Source organism: Cataglyphis hispanica, chromosome 9 (assembly GCF_021464435.1).
Source record: "Cataglyphis hispanica isolate Lineage 1 chromosome 9, ULB_Chis1_1.0, whole genome shotgun sequence".
In the NCBI taxonomy this organism is placed as follows: domain Eukaryota; kingdom Metazoa; phylum Arthropoda; class Insecta; order Hymenoptera; family Formicidae; genus Cataglyphis; species Cataglyphis hispanica.
In genome coordinates this window covers 6,455,963-6,469,302 of record NC_065962.1, presented here as the reverse complement: position 1 = coordinate 6,469,302, position 13,340 = coordinate 6,455,963, and the positions used below count along the sequence as shown (strand labels likewise).

Genomic DNA, 13,340 nt, shown 5'->3' with positions numbered 1-13,340 from the left:
CGCGCGCGTTTTTATGCATAAAGCGTGTACAACGCGGGAAAACGAACCGATAAAACGCCGGCACAGCCGGTGACAGGAGTCGCCTAATATCGTGTAACATCATCGCGTTTAGATGCGGCGCGGTTCAACGTTACGATTATCCGTTCCCTCGGGAGTCGATTTGCGAAAAGAGGGAAAAGACGAAGGGGCGAAAGAGTCGGTTATTACCTTGCCGCTGTTGTCATTTTATTTTCGTGCTCAATTAGCAAATATCATTTCGTAACGCAACGTGACGCGGACCCTCCTTTGTGCAGCTGCATCGAGAAAAAAAAACGAAGAGAGGGAGAGAAGTCGACGGATGAGAGGGAGAAGCGGACAGAGGGAGGTTGAAAGAGAGAAGTAAACGGACTACGTAGAAAATTTTTATCGATCCCTTAATCGAGCCGCGCCAAATAATGCTGGCTGTTATACGTAATAATTATTGTCACGGCATCGCTACCGATCACGCGGCGATGTATGCATACCGCCATATCAGAGCCGATGTCAAAAAAGCGGCATCGATCCAACAATTTAAACGTACTTCCAAAGCTCCTCGTACATTCGTGATACCGCGCATTGTAAATTACATACGTAACCATCAATTACTTAATCGCGTCGCGCAGTCGATGCAGTTGCCGATAGGTGCTGGCGCGAATAACGCCGAGATATGCTATGGGGGTGCCTCGCGCGAATTAAGCTTGTTTATACTCATGGTGGGCCACCTCCTTTTATTCGGGTTGTAAAAAGCACGGTCGCGAATCGCGTAAATACCTCACGTGCGACGTAATGAAGGAGGAAACAATTATGGCGGGAGCGGGCGCCGGTGAATCCTCGCAAAACCGGAGGTCGTTAATATTCATAAAGTGACTTCTGCTGAGCGAGAGAAGTGCATCGAATTGATTGGACGAATGTACGGTCGATTGTATCTTCTCGATTAACATTTTTATCGGCCAAAGATGTCGCGCTTTCGCCGAGAAACTTGTCCGGCCCTGATCGTCGTATACCGATATCCCGCGGATCTTACAATTAGCCAGGGGATAAAGCTGCGCGCTGGAAACAATTTATTAAACGCGCGATCGCTGTTTGTTACATTTTCAGGCATCGCAATGCGTCCGATAATTACGTACGACGCGATTATTATTCGACCCGACCAATCAGATCTCTCGTTGATTCGGGAGTGAACGGAAGGATAACTTTTAATTGAATTCTTTTCGTATGCGCCTCATCACGCATTGTAATTTATTCAAGCGAACAATCCGCCATTTGCATCCCGCGCACATTTGAGATAAAATATTTAAAGATATATAATACTCTTTATCTTCTCTAAATTTCTGAAATACGAATATCATTTATGCTGTAATTTTGGACTGTATTAATTGGCTGTGTGCGTGTATACGTGTGTGTTATATTAAAGAATATAATGAGAGCACTCAATAAAAATCAATTGTAAATTAGGCAAAGTTCTGGCAATATTATATTAACACATATTTTCTGTATTCAAAATATGCATTGATGAATTAAAAATGAAAGAAATATAGAATTCCAGATATTTTGTCACTCTTTAATATGAACTCACACGTGTTGAAAATATTTGCGCGTTACGACGAACTTGAAAACATCACCGGTAAAAAAGAAGGCGCCTATGTTGTAGGCATATACATTATTCTAATAGTTGACACATTTAGGTTTATTTACAATACACACATCCATTTTCTAGGCACGTGAGCCGCGGAACCAGCGGCCAAAAGTCCAGAGCCGAATCGGACCACGCATTTCGAGGCTACTCACGTTCTGTGACATGCATGTAAAAGACCTCGGCCGTAACACCTTGACGATCATACACGCGTCAATACGATGGTGAGAGCAGAAAAGAGCGTAGAGGCAGAAAAATTATGAAAAAGATCCCAAAAAAGGCATACCGGGCGTCGATGATAAAAACAGAAAGAGTAGGAAAAAGGAGAAGAAAGAGAGTGGGGAAAGGTGATGGCGAGACATGAAGCATCGAAGAAGGAGCCGAAGAAACGACTGGTCGATAGTGCACGGTGGTCAGTCAGGTCGATGTCAGTCCGCTAATTGGCAGCCGTGTCGCATAGAGGTAGCCCGGAGCCGGTTTGTGTAGCTGGCTGGCTCATCGCGTAATTCGTAAGCGGTTTCTTGCCCCCTCTTTCGCGGCGCATCTCTTCCCCCGTCACGATTCTCTTCGGTTACCATCAACTTTCCATTTCTCCTTATCTTGTTACCTCTCGATTCCATTTTTATTAACGCGGTCCCATCGAGATAGTAATTAGATATGAGAGAATTTAAAAACTATATATAATTTATATACGCACAATATATGTATAGTTTTTAAATATAATTAATAAAAATTATATAAAATTAATAATTTATTATAAATTATAAAAATTATATATAAATATAATTTTTATTAAGTTTTTAATAATTTTAATAACTAATTAATAATTTTAATTATTGTGTGTGCATATAAATTATTATAATCTTTATTAATTTTGATAACTACTTTATAATAGACTTTTTGATATTGTAAAATAATTATTAAAATTAATTTGGAATAAAAATAGAATATAATTCGAATTTTCATTCCAAGCAAAAATCGAAACAATGACTAACAAATATAAATCCAATCTTCATCAAACTAATTTAGTTAGTTTAAAAATTCGATGATCGTGGTATACAAAATTGATTGCATCAATTAAAAAATAAATATAGTCACATTGGAAATATGAATTAGATAATAACAATCGTTATAAAATACGCGTTAAAAACATTTTATAGCAATATATATCGGAATATAGGATAATATTGGAATTATACAAGAGAGCGCGAGTATATTAAAAATGTCGCTTGTGCGGCAACAATAGTAGCGATTTAATACAAGCCTGTGTCTTTCGAATATCCGGGATATGGAATATTTATTACCATCGATTTATACCGTCATTATCGTGACTAACAGCTTTCAATGATGAATAATACGGGAAAATGTTGTTAATACGGCAAAACATATTGCGATTATGACGCGATTAATTCACATACGCTAAATTATACATAATAGAATTAGAAAACTTCTTTATATTATCATAATATATCTTTAAAGTTATATACATGATAAAAAAAAAAAAATTGACCGAGCATCTCGATTAGGTTTAGATTTAATGCATTATAAATGCGTTAGACTTATTATCCTAAGATCTATCTAAATCTACTCTAAATATTCCGAAATGGCGATATAAAAATGCAAGCGCAGAGATGCGCTCACCTTATTATTACGCTGCTCTCTATGCGTTTACGCGTTACGCGTGGGCGACTCCAACGAAACGGATGACAAGACGGAGAGGGAGACGAACGGGAGAAATGGACACGAGCTGACGAGACGACGTATTCTCGCTCGTATATCTACTCCGTTAGTTTGTGTAAAACACTGGGACACACTGGGTGGTCCTTTCGCTTCTGTCACATACGTACATAAGCGAGTGTGTTTTCTATCCAAGATGCTTTTCCTATCAATCGTAACTCAAGATTGACGCGGAATGTTTTGAATACCTTTTGTTGGCAGATGCATAGCAAAAACAATAGTTTAAACGGTTTATCACTAAAAATCCAATTCTCGTTTTCCAAATAAAAATATTATTTTCATCATATTCTCTATTTATATTCCGATATAAAATTTAAGTGTTAAATATTAAACGTGTAAAAAAATATTATATTACTAAAAATTGATCAAATAAATAAATAATTATTTTATTTGGTATTAATATCAAAAATGAAATATGAAAAATAGAAATATAATTAATTTATAATTAGAGATTAATTTTTTTTAAAGCTTAAAATTAAAATATTTGCAAAGATATAATTGCGTATATCGTTACATATGAGTATATTGATTTTGCTCGTGGAAAATGTTTGAAAATATTGGAAAGGACGTGTTTATAGGAAGAGGCAGCAGCAACTGACACGCTTCTAAAACCACTTTTACAGCATGTGTCTGAAGACTGATGGATGTTCGCAACTCGAGATTGACGGGCACTTTTAAGTGCCTTTTGTTAATGCCGCTTGCCGTATCGAGTATTAGGCGAGTAATCATTAATGAAAGAGTAATTTGTCCGTCATCTTTCGCGTGTCGGAGCGCGATGAAAAGGATTAGAGTCGGCAATTTTTTTTTTTTTATCTCGAAACTTTGACGGAGCTTTCATACATTCCGGGTGCCACAATATCCGTCTAGTAGCAGAACGCTCGCTCGAAGAACTTTAAACGTCACCGCCAGAAACGAAAGATGACGTTGGTGCATGGTGTAAAGAGCAATAAAGATAGAGATGGCTACTTGAGTGCGTTGCTGATTTTGAACGGATCGCCTGTCGCCGGCAACTCAAGATTGATAGAAAGCTTCAAAAGCTTTCACATGCCGGCATAAATCTACTCTCCCATTAAAATTTCAAGTCAACGCGATTTCTATCAAGTGTTAGTTCTCCCACTTTAAAAAATTTTTTATATAATTAATAAAAAGTTCTGTACCTTCCCCAAAGATTACGAGATATTTCATTTCACCCAATATATTTTATATATATATACATTTTATAAATACTTTATAAATATGTAAAATCGCGATCAACAATTAACTCCATTATCAATAAAGAATTTTATTTTATTTTAAGAACGATGTCGTCACGTCGTTCTTCACGCGGGCATTCGTTAAGAGAATGTCTGTCCGTCAGTAACAAGCGCGGAAGATGACGTTAGATCGTATGGTACAGGGAGACGGAGAGCAGTAGGTGGAGGCGACTGCTATCTGCACCATGGCTGACACCTGACGGATAGCCTGGCGTCGGCAACGCGGGATATTAATTTGGTAATTTATGAGGCCCGATTAGGCACCGCTATCTGTCGAGCTAATGCGCGAGCCGTTGGCAGGTCATCGCCAAAGGGCCCTGAGCTTCCTGCCTGCCACTAGAGGCCCTTCCGCGTCAGGGACAACGCCGGGAGCTAAGGTCGAATATGCGAACCCGTTAACGCAGCGCAATGCGGTTTGTTATGCTCGCATGAATGCTGAACGCGTGAAAATTGTAATTCTAATCATACTGGATTTAATGGAATTTTTTCTAAATTAATTTTGCAATTAATACCTTATATATAGGAATATTCTTAGTAATTGCGTAGAATTATCATGTCATTCCAATCAAATCCTTATCAAAATTTTTCTTTAAACATTTTATTTATATTATTTAGATAACATTAAATTAAATGATTTATATGTATATAAATTGCAACAGTAATAATATATTTAATTACGCACGTTAACTATATATGATTATAAATAATTATAAATAATTGACATTATGCAATTATTTCCTTAAACTTAATATCAGATTTTCTCAATCATTTGCATTTATGACAAATTTCTGTTCTAAATAAAAATAATAGCCTTTCCGATGTGATAAAAATTGTCAAAAGACCAATCTCTAATCGCGAAATCGTGCTTCGACAGCTGTCATAAATCCACCGTTGTTTACTCGCATTTGCTTACTCGCGAGTGTTTCCCCGCGCATTTAGCGACAGGTCTGATCGACGAGTTTGCCAGTGCGACTTCGCTTCGAGGATATACAGGGCCTCTACCTTCGGCCTCGATCGACCCACCTAAGCCGCGTTACTTCTGACATGTGATAGATGGATGCACAATGGAAGAACACGCGTGCGCGCGTGCGTGTTACCGCCGTCCGGATGTGTGGGTATCAACGTAGGTGGATGAGGATGAATGGCTCTCGTCAAACGGAAGGGACCGCCCGCCGTTTCGCGCCATAATACTCGTCTACGTAAGAGGCATATAGTAGGTCGGCTTATTGATGACCACGCGGCGGCTACTTACTTACGAGAGAACAAGATATCTACCACAAGAGGGAGAGGAAAAAAGAGCACACGAGATATCGGGCGAGGAGGATCCGACAAGAGTAGCCTGTTACCCGAGTTTTTTTTATTCATATTTCCTAAGTAATTTTAAGGAGAGAATCGCAACATTTTGGGCAAGAGAAGGTGGGGAACAAAATATTGATTATTGTATTAAAATACAATAATTATATTTCACTCTCAAATTTTTTTTATGAGATTTAAAAAATATTTGAAAGTATCTTCTTTAATTAAATTATTTTATTAAAGATTCGATGAGATATAAAACTTAAAGGGTTGTATATCTTTGACAGATCTAAAATTAGATCGAAATTAACAAATTTTTATTGTGGGTAAAATTTATGTTTTATTAAAAAATAAAAATTGGTAAATTTTATACTTTATTAAAAAATTAAAATGTGTCTTGTAAAGTAGTCTTTTAAAAATATCTCTTCAAAATTTCAATAAAAAATTAAAAATTAAGGTCCTAACAGCTATTTTCCCGAATAGCGTTTCTAAAAACGGCGGTTTCAGAGATAGCTGCGTCCCCTCGCATCCGAAATAAAAAACAAAAATTTTCCCTTAAATTAAATGAATAAAACTAGTACCTGTCAAAGCCGATTTTGAAAATATTGACTTTTCGAAAAATGGCAGTGATTCGAAGTCATAGCGAAAAATGCAATTTTCGACGTAAAAGTAGATCTTTTTTTATTTATAAAAAAAGTAAATCATAAATCGAAAATGATCCGATGACAAGTAACAGTTTTATTCATCTAGTTTAACGGAAAACTTTTCTTTTTTGCTTCAAATGAGAGAGGGCAGAGATATCTCTGATACCGCATTTTTACAAATACCATTCAGAAAAACAACTGCCAGAAAATATTAATTTTTGGTATTTTTTTATTAATACTTTGACGAGATATTCTCAAAAGATTACTCTACAAGACATGTATTTTCATTTTCCAATAAAACAAATTTCACCCATAATAAAAATTTGTTTAATATTGACTTAGTTTTAGGCTTGTCAAAAATATGTAATTTATAATATATGCACAAAACAAATTAATACTTTTTATATATTTCCAATTAAAGCTTGTTAGCAACTTAATCGAGAAATATTAGATAGCAAATCTTTTTCATATATACATATTTATATGAGACTTAACATTTTCAGCCTCGCAAAAAGAATCGTATAGGTAGAGTGGTTCAATATACAGTGATAAATACGCGATGATTATATATCTTTCGTGCAATAAATTGTTTGATGCTACGCCTACATTTGCCGCGTTTATTGACTCCCCCTCGCGTCATCGTGAAACCGGACACGTTATCTTTATAAAACTCCCCGACTTCCTCGGCCGTGAAAGCGTTAATCGCGGGCGATCTTTCTCGCATATTATTTTCCGCCTGCCAGTCGCATTCCTGAATGCAAAAAGAAGAAAAAAAAAATACACAAAGAATAGCGGTAAAAACGACGATTGAAAGCGCGCGACAGCTACCGAGAGACTTTTTTAATTGCGAATCGATTTCGACATGCATCATAAACGTTTCGCGGGAACGCACTACGCACACGACCTACGCATTTATCGGAGAGAACTCTCGGAAGAGATTCCGCGACGATAATGTCTGACATCTATCATCGAGAAATTATGGCTTATTTCCTTTTATTCGCAATGTCACTCTATCATTATCACGTTATCTCAACAATTTATCAGTACGTGAACGTCAATTGGAAAATTAAGCAACACCCGGCCGTGGCCCCGGGAATGCTGACAAAAAAAAAAATCGAAGGAAAATGTCTAAGGAGAAAACAGAAAGCGTCTGTCGGTAAGAAAATATTCTTACCGGTTTATCACCGTAAAACAACGGAATCATACTCCACGCACGATTTTTTTTTATTTCGTACTTCACACCGCGCTATCAATCTATCATTTTCAAATCGATTAGACCTTTATCTTTCATTCGATAAATAATTGAGGCGGTATAATACAAAATTGGCTGTATTGATAGAAATAAGAAATTGTTGGAAAAAATTAAAATTTCAGATAAATAATTAATTACAAAACATTTTTTTAATATTTATATTTTCAAATATATAAACTTCAGATATACCGCAAGATATTTATAAAAAATAAATTTTTATCCTCGTATTTATATTACTTATTTATACTCATATTTACACTCCTTTAATTAAAAAAAAAAAAAAATTATAATAATTTATGTTTGCTTAAGAAATGTTTGAAATTTATTGAAAAAAAAATTAGATAAATATAATTTCGTTTTTGTAAAAGAATTATTTTTGTAAACATAATCTGTGGAAAATTATTTATTTAAACAATTCATAATTTCAGACTAAGAAGCTTGTGTTTAATTATATTAATTTAAGAAAATGGACAAACTTTTTTTAAATATCAAGATAATATTTAGTTAATATAGATAATATTAAAGAATAATAAAAATAATAATTATTAATAGATAGAATAATAAATATTAATAGATAATATTAAAGAAACTTTCACTTTCTCATTACTTATATATTAAATATTTTATATTACAGATTAAACAAGTCAAATATGATATCTTTTATGTATACGATTTAAAAAAAATATATAAAATTATATTATTAATTTTATTTAGTGCAATTAAAATTTAATTTCATTCAATTTAATGCGATCTTTAAACTCGTCTCATGAACGATATGTAAAAGATGAAAATTGTCGAAACAATACGAGAGAGACAGAGAGAGAAAAAGACAGAGCGAGAGAGAGGAAAAGAAAAAAAAAAGAGTGACAATAACCTGAAATAAAGCGAGAAAGGTAAAAAAAAATTTTTCAACGGAGTGCCGATGCGAACAATGGTTGCCACAAATCAACGGGATTATGCCACTATTTCACACACGGATATGACCGACTCACCTGATAAATCAAGCTGTCGTTCGGCCACAATAAACAATAACATTTGGATGCCGGCTGGTGGGACGGCTGGTGCGACTCTTCTTCACTTAACTCGGTCATTCGCGTCGCGTCGCGTCGCGCAACACACGATCGTAGGTGTTATTTCGCCGTCCTCAACCCTTTCAAATGCGTGCCGTTTCACGCGATAATAAATCGATCGGCGAGCGATATCGCGATGGACGCGTGCAAGAATGCTAGAGGAAGGCTTCGCTAGTACGAAATTTACACAAGAGAATCGATTTTGCGCACGTGCTGTCCCTTGCGATGGATCGATTTACGCCAATTATTTTTTTTTTCGTTCATTATTGAAATATTTTTAACAATGCTTTTAATATAAATATTTTTGTATATTTTTAAGTTACTTTAAATATTAATTTAAATAAAAATTAAAGGACTTATATGATTCTGATTATTATTCATAATTAAAAAAAAATTTAAAGAATATTAAATATAAAAATGAAGCACAGAAAATTTAAATAAATATAATCAAATCTTATTTTTTTCCCACTTATATAATTTCATGTATATATAATATTCATTAGGGAAAATCATAAAATATAATATATTTATATATTTAAATATATAATAAATAATATATTTATATATTTAAATATATAACACTTAAATATATTTCATATATAATATGTAGCTCTTATGCATATATATTTATTTATTATGTCTGTAATAATCGAATATATATGCATAAATATTATTTAAAATTGCAGTTACTTATTTTAAAATAAATGTATTTAAAAAAACAAGATAAAAGCAACAATTCTTTAGAATATAGATTCAGTTTTTATATTCTGAAGTATTGTACATAAAACATATGAATTTAAAAGTAATCACACAGAGAGAACCATATTGTATTTCAATATTTGAGATCAATATTTGACGATGTTAATTAATTAAATAATTTAATTATTAATTATAATAACAATATTGATCAATGCTTTTCTGCTTAAACTTATGATTGTGAGAAGTAATTTGGCGAAACTAATAATTCTTTGAAAGAGAAAGTACTTACACGTATGTATATTCTATCTTCAATATTCAGTTTCGTCAACTCAACTTATCATTTTATGATTACTTACTTGAATAAATCTGAAGTTACGGTCTTCCCGAGCTTCCGACGCAGCTGTCCTTTATTCTCATTATCCATACGGTGTACTATATCCACGCACAATATGACAATCGCCCGATATTTCTTTCGGCACTCCCGACATCTTTTTTGACATCCCTTAATATATTTTTCGACATTGGCGAATAAATTATTTCACTATACATTTATTTACGCGCGCGAATGACATTTAGTTCTCATTTAATCGTAATTTAACTCGAATGCGATAAGTGATTGTTAACATCGTGATGTAACCATGACTGTAGCTTTCATAGTCTTAATGATAACGATGCATACAATTCCCCGTTTTTCGACTTTCACGATGCTCATGTGACATTCGATCGCGATCACAAGCGTCTCGATACTAAACACGTGCGACTCGACGCTAAGACGCGACTAAAAATGTCGATTCCGAGAAATCTTTTGATATCCGATACTAATAGTTCTCGTTCGATCGATTAAATCTACACCACAAATGACGAGACGAGACCGGACGGGCGTTGAAACCTAACCTGCACCTATTCAAATTCCGTTGAAACACTGAAGTTGCTTCAAGTCCGATTCCGACTTTATACTACGTGAATCAAATATGCCGCTATGGCGGCGTACATATTTTATCTTTTATTTTATTAAACGCGATATCAACACACATATATCCAATATATAATACAAATGTATTATATGTATACTATAATAATTTTTATCTGTATATATACATTACTATATATATATATATATATATATATATATATATATATAAACTTTATATATACATTAACAAACGCGGCCATTAGATAATTGATTTACTTTTTCCGAGTATTATACATAGATCGGTCGCGTGAATAAGACAGTCCGGTTATGATTATTACTCGATGTAAAGAGAATTAGAAAAATTTCGGTTTAACCTTCGCGATGATCGACGCAGTACTGCGCGAGAAATTATACTGAAAATAAATAAGACGTACGCCGTGTGTACGCGCGGGGCAGGGGGAGGGGGAAGACGCGCGGCGCTCCGTCGTTCGGCGGCTCGGCTCATTGTCAGTCAACGGTCACCGGTCGTCGGTCGCTTTGTTTATATTTACCGCGAAGGTATGTGGCGTGTGGCGTAGTAGGTTCGTACAATAGTACGAATTAGTTTTTCAAACGTGTGACGACTGACAACGTAATGACGTTATTACGTTATCATATATCCAACACGACGATTTCTATTAAACGAGAAAGATGAGCCGAAACGAGATAGTGTTGGTAAAGTGAAACGGAAAGAAGCCTATAAAAGGACGAACGGAGCGGTACGAGCAGCAGTTTTTGCGTCTCTCAGATTTTCATCCAGCGATCCAAAATGTAAGTTGTATGTTAAATATAATAAACGTTCAAATTCCAAATGCTTTATGCAATTGCTGTGAATTGCGACATGCTTGGGATTTAGAAATATTATTTTATTTCTTGCATGCGCAAATTGACGCAGTATTAATGTTGCTTAAATTAAAATTATTTCCTACTTACAATCAGTACCATTTTGATATATATAATATATATATATTATTTATACAATCTGTTTCGATTATTGCGGGGATTAGAATTTTTCACGATTTTCATTGCGTCATATTTGCATGCGTCATGCACGCAATCAATCTTTGATATGTATTATCAAAAATGATAATCATCTAAGTATAACACGAATATAACGCATTTAATAATTACCTATATAAAGATATGTATGATATTCGCGTTCTACATTACCGCACATGCACAATCTCGACTATCGTAAAGGTTAGAATTTTTCACGATTTTCGTCATGTCATACCTGGATGCGTTATACACGCAATCAATCTATAAATTTATAATATGTACGTACTATGAAGAGTGACAATCATCTAATGAATATAACGTTTGTTAATAGCTGGTGATATAAAAATTATACATGATATTCGCGTTCGAAATTAATGCGACATATATGTACACATACATACATATATGTATATTAATATCGCATTTAATTGAAACTAACGCGCGAACAATTCATGTATTGCTAATCGGACCATTTGATTTATGTAATATAAATTTGGAATTTCAAAATCGGACCACAGTGTTACAATGAAGTCGGAACATATGTTTAGACGTTCCTCGTGCTCTTGTCTTGTCACAGTTCATGACGCGTGCGATTCTTTTTGGGGTCAACAAACATTTAAATGTTTATGTAATATCTATTTTGTTTATTTAATATCTAGAAATTTTATTAGATATTTTTACAATTTTTCTCAAGATTATATTTTGTGCGTACTCATTAACGGCAAATTAAAAGTTTATCATTTATGGTAAATTTTTTTTTATATCATTGAATGGTTAAAATAATGGTTTTAAAATTAACAATAAGACATTTTGCCGTACGCATGCGCTGTTCTGTTTCTTTATCTCGTGCAAGCGTGTAATATCCTATATAAATATTTTAAAAGATGTTATTCATACAATTATCTACTTTTATAAAAAAAATATTTATAAAAAAATTAAGAAACAGTATTTTTTACACAAAATATTAATATAATATTATACGCTACAATTTATTAAAGTTATTAAAAAATAAATAAAAATATAAATAAATAAAATGACATTATTTTATAAATATTATTGTACACGTATCTAATTATTACTTTTTATTTCAACGCAAATTAATAAACATTAGTGCACACACATTATTTGTAAAATAAAAGTAACACTTATAAAAATAAAAGAAACAATGTGCCTATTATTATAGCAATAATGCGCGCATAAAATCACTGTATTCAAAAACAATCCTATAAAAAAGAGAACGATAATCTTAATGAACAATCATATTTAATTTAAATGCCTCAGAACATATAATATACGTAAATTAAAAAATAATATGAAGCGAGAGAAGATTCTAAGTAAGACATTTTTTTATAAAATAACTTGTGCTATTTTTTATAATCCTTATTTTTCATAATATTTAAAATTAATTCTCTCAATCACCTAAAATAATGTAGCTGATTTAGAAATTTTATTATTCTTGCATATCCTTCGGTCTTCTTGATTAACTATCATCAGAGATTTTGTTATTTAGAGATTTTTCATATCTTTTGCATTTAAGAAAAGAAAAAAAAAAAAAAGACTCGACAGTTTATGGGATGCAAACGGTGGGGGGAGTTTGAATTCTTGATTCCGCCGATCGAGAATCAGCCGTGTCGAAGTTCTCCTTTGCCAGTTCGAATTTTCTGGTGGATCGGCATAAAACGAGTCGAGGAATTTGTTTGTCGTACTTAACCGAGCCCACGAAACCGGTCGTGTATACCGATCCGCAACGGAGTGGCCGGTACCCGCCGACTAATTATAGCCTCCTA

The 13,340-nt window shown here is 33.7% G+C and overlaps 2 protein-coding genes across 10 annotated transcripts in view; one reads left to right on the top strand and one right to left on the bottom strand.

The window, feature by feature from the left end:
• LOC126851948 (protein tiptop) overlaps positions 1-13,340 on the bottom strand; it is a 141,295-nt gene that overhangs the window by 103,790 nt on the left and 24,165 nt on the right. For 2 of the 6 annotated variants that reach the window (XM_050596303.1, XM_050596309.1), the window contains exon 1: positions 9,959-10,531. The exons of 2 other annotated variants lie outside the window; for them this stretch is intronic. The gene's annotated coding sequence lies outside the window, so the exon portion shown is untranslated. Of the gene's footprint in view, positions 1-9,958; positions 10,532-10,757; positions 10,896-13,340 lie in introns of those variants that run through there. 2 more of the 6 variants (XM_050596307.1, XM_050596306.1) reach the window with 2 other exon arrangements.
• LOC126851955 (zinc finger protein 62 homolog) overlaps positions 11,025-13,340 on the top strand; it is a 70,971-nt gene continuing 68,655 nt past the window's right edge. For all 4 annotated transcript variants that reach the window (XM_050596326.1, XM_050596324.1, XM_050596325.1 and 1 more), the window contains exon 1: positions 11,025-11,325. The gene's annotated coding sequence lies outside the window, so the exon portion shown is untranslated. The remainder of the gene's footprint in view (positions 11,326-13,340) is intronic.